At 32.3% G+C, this 13,651-nt stretch overlaps 1 long non-coding RNA gene and 1 pseudogene across 1 annotated transcript; one reads left to right on the top strand and one right to left on the bottom strand.

Moving 5' to 3' along the window:
* Window positions 1-1,660: 1,660 nt before the first annotated feature.
* On the top strand, window positions 1,661-5,560 carry LOC120197773 (annotated as a pseudogene).
* A 3,168-nt stretch (window positions 5,561-8,728) lies between these two features.
* LOC120197774 lies at window positions 8,729-9,418 on the bottom strand. Its single transcript, XR_005523303.1, has 3 exons — window positions 9,391-9,418; window positions 9,084-9,314; window positions 8,729-8,791 (listed from the first exon to the last, which is right to left on the bottom strand). It is a non-coding gene; the product is annotated as an uncharacterized LOC120197774 (long non-coding RNA).
* Window positions 9,419-13,651: the final 4,233 nt, after the last annotated feature.

Genomic DNA, 13,651 nt, shown 5'->3' on the forward strand with positions numbered 1-13,651 from the left:
GCACCTAAACCTTCTCTTACACCGGAATAGATGAAGGTCAAAGCACAAGAGCTAAGGGAGCGGGCTCGGAAAAAGAAAGAAATGAAAGCGAATAAGAAGAACGAAAGAAAGCATCGCACTTCCGATTCAAGTCAAACGGAAGAAGGTATCGACACTTCCGATTCAAGTCGAACGGAAGAAGACATCGGCACTTCCGATTCAAATCGAACAGAAAGATTTATCGTACTTTCGTTTCGAGTGTTCATTTCATCAAGAAGGTTGAATGTTAAAAATTAGTTGTAATTAGTTTTTAGAACTTGTTGTAATAGTGTGTTCAAGGTCAGAAGAACAGAAGAAGAAGAAGTAGAGGGAATGTTAGCATAATGAGTTAGTGAGCATCAATGATCATGCTCTAACATTGCTCGAGCTCCAGGGTATGTTGCATGGTGTGCATGGAGAAGATTCAAGAAGCTTGTAGTTAAGCTTATAGTTGATGGTGTATGCTGGGTTGCAGACAATCAGAACCATAGGTTGTTAGGCTGTTGTTACACGGTTATATTTGTCAAAGTCTGTTAGGAAGCTTGCTTCTCGGTTCAGCAACCAAGTGCTATATAAACCATGTAATTCTTCACTGATTTGTCAATGAAAATGCAGTAATTGTTTTGATATAATGGCATCTTTCTCACAGTCTTCACCATAGAGACGTTCATGAATCGAACCGGACCGGTCTCCGTTGTGTTATTTATCTTCATTTTCATGGTGGAAGCTTCAATTGTAGCAGCAGCCAAAGTTGAATTTCCCGATTAGTTCGGATTATTCATACTCTGATTGATAGTAACCTCAGAAGTCATATTAGGGAGATTTTTTTTTATTTTTTATTTTTACAAACACAACCAGCTTTTGAAGCAATGCAATCTCTCGTACACTTTTTGGCATAATAAACAACCAAGTTCAATCACTATCTTCTCTTTTCAGACTTGGAGTTACAGTTACGGAACTGAAACATATGAAATCTCAGAACTTCTTTACACTGGAAGCTGATGTCATCGAGACTCTTTCGGAATCCATTTTTTTTATTAAATAAAGTTATTATATTTTAAATATTATGATTCGAACTCATATGAAATGGGATAATTTAAATATCTTTGACTACTCAATCAATTAATAGATCTCTCGAAAATTAAATTTATTGTCCTCATAAGTAAGGTAATTTTGAATATTATATTTAACAACATAATTTTGAATATAAAAATTAATTATTTAAAATATTTAAAATAATTATGATCAAAGTATAAAAATTTTAATTTTTAAAAGTTAGATAAGAGACAGAACATAACGGAGATAATATTCTTCAAGAAAATCAAAATATTATAAATATATATAATTTGTAAATAAGAGGGACACTTAAGCGGAGCCATGAACTTATTCCAAATGACAATAGTAGTGTTATTGAGGCAAAATATTTACCGGTCTCATGTTTCTTATAGCATGAAATGGAAAACTGCTACTTTAATAACTGTTTCATATGATGCCTTAAATTCAGACAAACACACCCCTTGAATCCATGTCATTTGATTCACATTCCTTCTTAGTTCTTTCCTTCTTTTCCATTGAAATTCCTATGAAAGTTGTGTTTTTTATTTGGGTTATTGAAAGTGAGTGAAAAGCAATGATCTTTAAGATGTTTTCAGAATTCAATTTCATGGATATTTCAATAATGCATCATATTGGGTTGGTTTTTATGGTGCTTTAGCTGCTCTCTTGCTTCAATCTTTGCAATGCCGCTGTTTATTTTGCGTCTCTTTTTTATATCTACTCGGTAATTTATTCATCTAATTCTTTGAAGAGAAAAAAAAAGCATCCCTTTGTGCTTTTCATAAATCTATTTTGATTTTTTATTGTTTATTTATTTATTGATGGGTTCATTTCTTTGTTGATTAAGGTTCATGAAAGGTATGTAATGAGATTGAGGAAGAGACTGGAGCATGATGAAAGAAAGCATTCCTGCAGAAGAAGGGTAATTCTCAAATTCTCTTCCTTTTTTATCCTTTTAATTTTCTATATGTAGATAGATATTTTCTTGTTTGATGGAGATTTTGTTTTCTTTATATTGGCTCAAATGGTTAATTTATTGTCTTTTGGATATTGAGAAAAGGTTTATATATTTTCTGGAGAAGACAATGAGAGGAAATCTGATTTGCAACTTTATGTTCCTTTAATTCTCTTTTAGATGTATATGGAGCTAGGTCCAAGTTTTGGATTCTTGATTTTTGATATTGTAATGTCTGTCCCTTTAATGCTTTGTTGGCCTTATCTTTGTGTTCAGGTACTCTCGGAGTCGGAGTCGGTTAATTGGTTAAATCATGCTACGGAAAAGATATGGCCGATTTGTATGGAACAGATTGCGTCGCAGAAGATTCTGCTTCCGATCATACCCTGGTTCTTGGAAAAGTACAAACCATGGACTGCTGTATGCATTTTGCTTTCTTAGTAATTAACAATCTCAAACGTTTGCATGTATTGCTCGTGAATGATACTCACAATGACTGATGGACTATCGTTTCCCGATCAACTTTGAGTTTTTTATGATAATAACTATTGTACTTGCAGAAGAAAGTTGTTGTTCAGCACTTATATTTAGGAAGAAATGCACCTTTGATTACAGAAATGAGGGTTCTTCATCAATGGTCAGATGACGATGACTTGGTACGTTCTATGATTTTTGGCTTTGGAATTTTTACGGTGGTAGACATTACAATGTCAAAGCATGCAGGTACTGGAACTGGGATTGAATTTCCTCACAGCAGAAGACATGAGTGCAGTTCTTGCCGTGAAACTAAGGAAAAGACTGGGATTCGGAATGTGGGCAAAGTTGCATATAACACGCATGCATGTTGAAGCAAAGGTACAGATAAAATATGGGAATGTGATGCACAAAGAGGAACATAAACTAACATGGTTTAAGCATTGTAGGACTGTTTTCGGATCTGCACATAAGTGTTGTACTGCCTTAATATTCAAGACATGACAGTACTTAGTTCTTGTCCAATTTTTGCAAATGCGTACTTCATGTCTATTGCTCCGTTCCTTACCATGTTTTCGGTCTTGCAGGTTTTGATTGGGATGAAGTTTGTCCAGCAGTGGCCTTTCCTTGGCCGTTTGCGATTATGCTTTGTTGAGCCTCCATATTTCCAGATGACTGTGAAACCTATCTTTACACATGGACTCGATGTTACAGAAGTTCCGGGGATTGCCAAATGGCTTGTAATAACCTTTTCCTTTTTGATAAATCTGTCTTCATTTTTATCATCTCTTTTCTCCCAATCTTCTTGTGTAATCATCCTTTACTTGTGTAGGATAAGCTTCTCTCACTTGCATTTGAGGAGACACTTGTTGAGGTCAGTTCTTCAACTTCGTGCACCAATCTTGTTTTCCGTTGTTCTCTTGTGCAAACAAATTGCATTTCCAAATGCAATTAGCTCGAAATGTTTGTTTGTTTTGCAGCCAAATATGTTGGTTGTTGACTTTGAGAAGTTTTCAACATCCCAGCCAGGTATTTGCATAAGTACTTTTACCCTTTTTGCATTGCACTTTGATTTTTTACTATAATCCGTTTCCGAGGTCACAACCGGTTTGAGAAGTTTGCTTCAACCGAGCCCAATACATGTTTCTGTTTATGTACTCCAGGAAATTGGTTTTCCGTGCATGAGAAGCAACCTCCAGCTCAGGTCAAGGTTGAAGTTATCGAAGCAGCGGATATGAAACCTTCTGACTTGAATGGTTAGAAGTAAACCTGGTTTCTAATCTTTCCCTTTTGTAGTAGATGATTTGATGGTTGATGAATGGAATCGGATGTAAATTTTCAGGATTAGCTGATCCATATGTGAAGGGGCAAGTTGGCTCGTATCGGTTCAAGACGAAGACTCATAAGAAAACGTTGTCTCCAAAATGGCATGAGGAGTTCATGATCCCCATCTTCTCTTGGGACACACCTAATGTACTAACACTCGAAGTTCTCGACAAAGATCATTTTGTTGATGATTTCCTCGGGTTTGTCCATGACGTTTGATATCAATTGTTGCTTTGCTATCTTTATGTTCATATTTTCTGCATATTCTGTTTTCTAGATTTATTATGTTTGCAGTTCGGTTCTTGTTGAACGGACTGATTTATTTTGTTACGATTTACAGTAAATGTACGGTGAATATCGGCGATTATCGGGGTGGCCAGAGACATGAGATATGGTTGCCTCTTCAAAATACTAAAATGGGAAGAGCACATATCGCTATAACAGCGCTTGAAGATAACACTAAGGGAAGTAATGGTGCAGTCGATGTCGAAGCATTAAGCAAGGAAGACTCATTTAAATCCTTACCAGCTAAAGCTTCTAATAAAGGTTCATCCTCACCTATATCTTCAAGTAAATCTGTGAACCTTCCGGATCATTTTGAGCCTATAAACATTGAAGGACAACAAGAAACCGGGATATGGTTTCACTGTCCCGGAAGTGAAGTGTTGCAGACTTGGGAACCAAGAAAAGGAAAGGCTAGAAGCATTGAGACAGAGATTCATGGAGTGTCTAATGATTCTTTGGGCATCAACCTTTCAGCAGGATCTTTATCCCCTAAAAGTGACCACAGCAGTTCCCCTGATGCGAAAAGAAACCGAGTTAAGCACGGTCTTCAGAAGAAAAGAGTGGTATTTTATAGGAGAAAAAGCGACCGTCAGTCGGGCAGCCTTGAAGAGGTGTTTCAATTTCCTGATGTGAACCTCAAAGCTGTTGATGACAAGGAAGTTCTCGAGAAGTTAATCCCAGATGAAAATCTTCTGGGGCATTCAACCGATAAGATCTCGAATGAAGGAAGCTTGAGTACTACTGAAAGCAGCTCCGAAAGCCCTAGCAAAATAAGATGTATGGCTAGTTTTCTAAAACGTGCTGAGAAATCTGCTCGTCGAATCAAATGTGTTTTATCCAATAAAGGAAGAAAATCTCGTGAATCATCTATTTTCAACGAAGACTTTGTGATAGGATTAGAATCCTCCGCCGATGAATACGAGTCATCCCTCGGAGTCAAGGAGTGACCAACAATCTCCAATATGGTTCCTACTTCCGGTGGAAGTGCCGATCCTCAGGAGCTTGCCATTGTGCCAGTTCCAAGCAACCAAGTTGATCCAGTAATCACTGTAGGGACAAAAACAAGATGATAATGAGGTGAGCTGTTGCATGAAGCTAAGTAATGCAGTGACCTAATCCCCTAAACCAAAGTTCCTAAAGCATACTTGGAGTGCAAGAAACAGGTTTAGAACTTTAGTGGGGATAAACAGAAAATGGTTAAAATATTAAAAGAGCCCCTGAATTTTACTGCTTTATTTAGATAAGTCCCTATACTTTTTTTAACACTTTAATTTTCACTGGTTCTTTGATGAGTACCTAAGTAAGCCCTCATGGAAGGTTGATATATGTGAAAGGACTTATTTAGGTACAAAATTAAGCCATAGTGAGGACTTATTTGAATACAAGTTAAGGGCTTATGCGAAGTACAGGGACTTATTAGCTTAGCACTAAAATACTGAAGCAAGTTTTGAAGAGTGGTAGTGGACGTATATCTATTGTAGTCAGTACCGTATATCAATATGTACTGTTTTTAAGGTGCAAACGAACCGTATATATACTCTAATATTATAGTTTTTGTATATGTCCAAATATAGGCTGTGTACTAGTTTGTATTGGTTAACCAAAATTTTGATTCTTTATTATTTTATTTTATATTTTTTGTTTCATAATTGTATTGGTTTTAAAATTTATATAATTAGGACTATTCTCATGAATATTTATACAAGTTAATTGAACTTAGGATTGGAAGGAAGTAGATGAAGCAAAGTTTTTAGAAAAAAAAAATTATCTCAATTTAGTTGTCTCAAATGTTGAAGGAATTGATTTTTATATACGTTAATTTTAAGAAATTTTCATTAATAAATCATAAGTATAAAACTATATTATTCTCATTTTCACCAATTTCAAGTTAATATATATATATGACAGATATAATGCTCATTCACATCAAAATTCACTAATTTGAAGTTAAGGATATTCATCCTGCAAATTTTCTACATTTATTCTCTTTACAGTTTGATCCTTAAACTTTTTACTTTGACATTTTTTATTTTTAATTTAATCCCTTCTATTCCCCTCTTCAATATTGCCACTAATATCTTGCAATGTTCAGAATTTTATCTCATTGTCTGTTGAGATCTCTTTACTAGTATCGTTTTCATTTGTTATATTGCTCTTTATTGCGATATCATCAGCAACAACACAATTCACCTTCTCAATTTTCACTATTTCTTTGATTTCTTTCGTTACTCGTGGCTTTCTATATCAAATCGTGTTTCGACTCATCTACATATGTCAACGTTGTTTCACCTGAATCTCCTTCCCCTATCATCACAAACGAAATAATCTCCGATCCACTAACGAGTGATAACTTTCGAACAGAAGCCTTAATTCCTCACGGAACTCAGACCGAAATCGAAAGTGCAAAGTTCCTCATGCATCGCAAATGAAAATGACTAGTGACCTCAACCATGGTCGGACCGACAATCTTTGACACCTTGATGAGGGTCTAAATAACAATAAACAGAAAATACATGAGATTAAGAAGAATTAAGAAAAAAAAACGAAGAGAGGGTAGAGAGATAAAAGAAAAAATAGTTGAGAAAATATTCATTCGAAAGGGTCATATCTAAAGTTATCTCAACGGTTAAAGGAATGTTTGTTATAGCTAGAAGTCTTAGGTTCGACAACAGAGACTGCAATAGTGTTTGAGCTTTCATTGTTAAATAATAGAGAACCTTTAAAACATATACTACCTCATAATCATCTTAGGTTAATAAAAAATGTAATATATAAATATATAAGCATCACATTTTATTGATATATGATAAATTATTAATTTGTCAAAAATTATAAAACTATATATATTTAAATGCATAATTTTTTAGATATGATCGTAATAGAAAAGATGTATAAAAGTTAGAGTTAATTGCTTCCAAACTATAAACCTTCATTTTAAATTTGTCTTTAAATTTTTTGAATATTTCAATTTCATCTCCAAATTATAAATCTTATTTTAAATTATTCCTTAAACTTTTAAACATTTTAATTTCATCCCTAAACTATGACCCACTTTCTAAATTGGTCCTCAAACTTTTGAATATTCAAATTCATCCCCAAATTCACCCAAATATAAATTAGTTTCAACCATAGCTTAAACTAAATTTTGTTTTTTCAAACATATAATAATACAACTTGGCCTAACGATTTCATTAACAAGAGATGTAAATTGTGATTAGAATATACGTATAGTTTGGGATGAAAATGAATGATCAAAAAGTTTGGGGACTAGTTTGGAATGAAGGTCTTGATTTGGTGATGGAATTGAAATATTCAAAATTTTAAGGACTAAATTAAAATGATAATCATAGTTTAAGGGTGAAATTAGAATATTTACAAGTCTAGAGACCAATTTATAATGAGTGTCATACTTTAAGGATGTGTGATGCAATTAACTCTAGAAGAGTCATCAACTTTCGAAGTGTTAGATGTAGATCAGAAATTGAACATCAGAACTATTACTTTTTCCCGATCATGTTTCATTCTTTTATGAACAATTGATTTAGAGGCTTTTGCAGAAAGAATAAAAAAGTACTAAAGAATGTACAAGATTCGAATCAGAATATCAGATCTTTGCACGTGGGAAAAATGAAAATAGATCTGGAAAGAAGAACACGGATCAAATAAAATTCAGTATCAACGGAGTTAGTTCAAATGGTAAGCAACTTGATATTATTTGAATCTTAAATTCAAATCTTTGTGTATGCGAAAAATCTCTCTATTGAAAACTTACATATCAAAACTAGGTATGCGATATAGATAGATCCAAATTAGTTAAAGGCAAAACTTTGGAACCGAGTCGGTTATTCATTAGCTCTTGAGGCTTTATTGTTAAACATGAGATAATAACACAAATGGCCCTTTTTCTTTTGGGTAAATATTTTAATATGATGCATGTAATTTAAATATATCAATTTTATCATTTATATTCGAAGTTCGTCATTATTCCTCCTAATAATATTTTTAAGGCTTATTAATAAGATTTGAAATTATAAGTTTTGAAAAATATTAAAATACTCCTATCACTAACTTAGAAGTATACAAAGGCATAAACTATTTGAGATAACTGCGATAACTTCAAATGATCATCATGCATGATATAATTCGTGGGTGCCTTAATGATGTCCAACCAATATCATCAATAACATTAATCAAGCATATTATGTTTATACAACTATTTGATAATAACTACGACTTATGCAACTCTTTGATATCAACTACAACCTGTGTTTATACAACCATTTGCCAACAATTTCAACCAAATTTGAAATGTTACAAAGTAATATAGGTTAAAGAGTAATTGTGTTACATTCCCTTAAATTGCATAGATTCGTCTCCTAACATAAAATTCTACGTATATTTATATTAAATACATCTACTATAAAGATACCCTTTTTATTTCAAAGTTAAGTAACAAAGATGAGATTAAATCAAAAGTGAGCGTTACACGAGAATATCATTTAATTTCATAAACTATTAATAATAAACTAGATTAATTCCTCATACAAAAGCATACATTAAAATCAAAAATAAAAAGGTACACGATAATTTCCTTTAATTTTCAAAGGAAAACATGTGGTTTTGCTTAAATCCATGAATTCATCGTCGCTTGCTACGCATAAATGCAGTTTGAATAACCTGCACAGCACCAAAAAGTTTTAGCTTAAATTTTTATAAATTATCTTAATAATTAAAAAAAGTGTTACTTTTTCTCGAAGTCCTAAATTTAAATAATTATGTCTTCATGTATGTGTGCGTTGTTAATATCTATAAATATTATGAACAAACATAAGTTTATAATCAATCCACAAATCCAAGAGTATGACCGCATCCCAAACACCCCATCAAGTGGCGGATCTATGGTTGTTGTCTACCCTCCAGTGGCGGATATAGTTTTGAATGTATTCTTTGATCCGAATAAGTAACTTACTTGGATCGGTTAAGACAACGAGACCGGAGCCTTTGAAATCACAGTTCCAAACGTTTCTTCCCTTGGACTGGTAGTAAGGTTCATGGCAACGGAAGCATGGTTGATGAGAGTATTGGATAGAAACAAGGACACCTTTCTGTATAATTTGGCAATCCACTTGGAACATGCGTAGTTTATGTTTTCCAGAAGAGCTGCTTGGTCTGATGATGGCTTAGCCGTGCACCATGTTTTCTGCAGATGAGTAAAACAAGCTTGTTGATTTATGAGTTTCCTGGGGTTGAATTAAGAACTCGTTGATGTAATTTACCTGTCCATTTGGAGTCATCAAAGTTCCTGTAAAAAGTGTTGAAATGTCGTTAGAATTATGAAATTAACAAGTGTATGTGTAATGGAGAAGTACCTGAAAGGAGAGGCAATAGCAGGAGAAAGAAGGAGAGATGTGCTGCCATTTTAGCCATTGAAAGCTGTACTTTTAAGCCTTTGGTAAAATGATGGGAGAAAAGAGAAGAAACACTGAAGCTTTTAAAAGGGACCGACAGATTAGAAAAGTCAGTTTAATTAAAGGCTACACTGAATAGACAGCGTTACCTTGAGACACTAGATCCGATAAAGTTAAATATTAGGGTAAACTAAATATTTAGTACCTAAACTATTTTTATTCTGTTTTGATACTTTAATTTTATTTTTTTAAATCATACATAACGTTTAGTTTAAGTTTCAATTTGATACTCTTTCGTTAAAAATTTAACGGTCATCTTGAGGTGTCACCATAAGGTAATGCCACATCATTATTGATTTTTTTTTAAAAAGTTCATATTAACAATTCTGTTAATTTTTTAACAGCGGTATACAAAATTGAAACTTAAAGTAAACATTAGGTATGGTTTTGAAAAGAATAAAGTTTGAATACCAAAATGAAACAAAAATAATTGTTTAAATACTAAACGTATAGTTTACCCTATTAAAATATATTGTAAAAAAAGCTTACGTAGACACAAATGTAAATGTTAAAAACTTTAATTTTTGTATTTGAAAAGTATTTTTGGAATCAAATTATAAACTTGTTCATATTTTTTAATAAAAATATATTAAAAAATTAAATTAATATGTTTTATATATTATAATGTCAAAGAATTTAAATATCATTTAAATGCATGTTTTTAACTTATAACATTATATCTAAAATGACCATTTATCTTTTTAAAAGCATATTTTAATAACAATATTAAATATTTAAATGTTAAATCGAAGTTTTCAAACACATTTTTTTCATCACACTTTTTTTAAATATTAAATTTGCTTTTAATTGCCATGTTACGGGTAAAAGACCAATTTATTAAACTAAATTCCACACATTTATGTTTTCAAATTGAGCATCCTAATATAATTTTATGATAATATTTATTTTTTAGTTCAGATAAAACTTACATATATATTATAAATATTATTGTTTAAATTTGAATCACCTAAAATAAATATACCATCCTTTATAATTGAGATTATTTTTTAATTCAGTAATTATAATTTTTTAATAAAATGAAAATTATATTTAACAGAATATATCTTAAAATAACATTTGAAAACTCAAATTCAATAAAACTAAATTAAATATTGTGATATAAATCGATTTGTTGTTTTTTTTCTATTTTCTCTCGCCCTAGTTGATATGCTTAAGTATTAGTATTGCGCTTATTTTTTATTTACATTTTATATCGTGGGGATAGTTTATATATATATATATATATGTATGTATGTACGTACGTACGTATGTATGTATATTTATGGCCAAAGTGTAAGAAAATGGGCAAAGGATAAGACATAAATTTTGAGAACTGTTAGCTTTTCATTGTGTTGTCGTCATTTAGATTCAATCGAAGTTACGGTGCGGTGAGTTTGAACACCTTTTTGGTGTAATCGCACCATTCCCGCCTCTTTGAGTAGCAACACTTCGGTGTGATTGTCTCACGTGACCTCAACTGAATTGGAAGTTTCTCACTGATGAAAGGTGTAGTGGCCTCCAGTTGAACAGCAAAAATTGTTGCTTCCATTTTTATAGGTTCGTCTTTATTTTACTTTTTCTTTGGCCGGCGTCTACGTGGTGCTTTAAAAAAACAAGAGTTCTTTATTAATTCAGATTTTAAATTAAATTTCTAAATTAACAAATCATTGAATAACCTTAATAATAAAAGCTAATGAAAGCAAGTAGATCATGGATCTACCACCTTTTTAGGTATCGGATTTGACGTTCCGCACCTTAGATTAAACTTGAACTCCTTTTTAGGTTCTCTAAATGTGCTGAGAGGGTAGCGTTGAAAGTATTATTTTACTTAAAATTTCGATTCGAATAATTAAGTTTATAAAGTGTATATATTATTAATAATTTTTAGGTTCTCTTGAATGTCTTTCAATTGGAGCAATTTTCAGCCAAAGTTTAGGATGGGCAAAACACTATAATAATTGCAAGTTACACCCCACTGCTAATTCAACGAATCCTGCTGTGTCTGTTTGCTGCTCAAAACCCTCACCTGGATGGTTCTATCTTAATACTGATGGAGCTGCCTCAAATGATACATCAAGAAGTGCTGCCGCAGGAATCTTTCGAGATTGTGAAGGAAATTAGATCTTGGGCTTTACTCATTCGACTGATTACTGCTCATCACTCCAAGCCGAATTGTGGGGAATATTCACTGGTTTAAAGATTGCAGGGGAAAATGGTTATGAACGAGTGATTGTCCAAACTGACTGCCTAAATGCAATCAAGATGATCGAGGATAAAGACGGAGCCGATAGCAATATGGTTTTGGTGCGTGCGATCTACAAATTGAGTTGCAACTCGTGGACTACTAAATTACAATGAATTCCAAAGGAATGTAACAAGGTGGCAGACAAACTTGCAAAGCTTGCGGACTATGTCTCTTTGAACGTCGCTCTTTTTGACGATGTCCCTCCAGATGTTCTCGAGCTGGTAGAGTGACGCTTTTGACCACTCGTATTAAAGAGTTTAATGTAATCTTCTATTTTCCAATTCAATTTTTTTAAAATAAATATCGTATTATAGTTATTCCAACCAGTTAAAAAAAATAGTATTCAGAGAGGCTGACCAAAGACGCTTGCCTAGGAATGGCAACGGGTCGGGTTCGGGACGGGTTTTGCTCGTCCCGTCCCTGAACCCGAAATGAATCACCGTCCCCGACCCCGACCCGATCAACGACGGGTTTTTTATCGGGGCATCCTATCGGGGATTTTTTTTGCCCCGTCCTCGAACCCAACCCGAAATATTATACCCAAACCCGAACCCAAAAAATATTTTATATATAATTAATATAAAATATATAAAATATTATATATATAATTAATATAAAATATATAAAATATTATATATATAATTAATATAAAATATATAAAATATTATATATATAATTAATATAAAATATATAAAATATTATATATATAATTAATATAAAATATATAAAATATTATATATATATATATATATATATAATCGGGGCGGGGCGGGGATACTTTGCCCAGAGCCTGACCCGAAAAAAATCCCCGAACCCAACTCGATATCATTCAACCCGACCCGACCTAAACTTGACCGGGTTTTCCTGTCGGGTTCGGGTCATACTGCCATCCATACACTTGCCTAGCAATGAATAATACAGTCGTTATCAAGGCACTAATAAGGGTGTAGTGGCGTTGACCCCCGACCCGATTGAGACTGTCTTGTTTAATAGCAGTGACTGATACATATATATATTTTAAGATAATTATGTGTTTATTTTAAATTTTGAATTTTTTTATGTTTATTTTTTATTTTATTGCTCACTTTAAAATTTTATTGGTGTCAATTCCATACAATTTTTTTTATTATGAATGTATATGTGTCAACCCTAAAAAATATTTCTCAATTATCATTGTTTAATGGTGACGAGTCATTGATAGAATTTAAAAATTTAAAAGTAAATCTAAAATTTTAATATATATTCTAAATACCCTCAACCATTTGACAATGAACGTTTAATCACCCTTACAGTTGTTGGTTCTCGAATCTGTGACCTTTAAGAATAATAATGATTCCTTTAAACACCGAAGTAAATTGGTAATTGGTTCGTGCTAATATTATTTTTAAAAATTAGTACATAATTATTTTTCTTCCCTTAATATATTAAATTAAATTTATCAGATTTTTTAAAATAATAAATACACAGTTACTCTCCTCTAAAACTTAAGGCATCTACTCATGATACACAGCCTTGTCACGTACAAATGATAAGGTATTATTATAAACAATACATTTGATATTTTAAATAATATTTTAAATTTTAATAAATAATATTTAAAATTAAATATTTTAATGAACAAAGTTTAAAATTGAATATATTTTGTTTGAAAACATTTGACATTTTAATAAATAATAATTTCCGTCTAAAAACGCTGAGGTCACGTAATAAGGCCCAATTTCACGACGATAAGGTCGATTAATTGCCATATATTAAACCCAAGAAAAATGAAATCCCATAAGTCTTGGCCCATTTAAAATTAAAATTGAAACATTTCAATCTTTT

Source organism: Hibiscus syriacus, unplaced genomic scaffold (assembly GCF_006381635.1).
Source record: "Hibiscus syriacus cultivar Baekdansim isolate YM2019G1 unplaced genomic scaffold, ASM638163v2 tig00117056_pilon, whole genome shotgun sequence".
Classification (NCBI taxonomy): Eukaryota; Viridiplantae; Streptophyta; class Magnoliopsida; order Malvales; family Malvaceae; genus Hibiscus; species Hibiscus syriacus.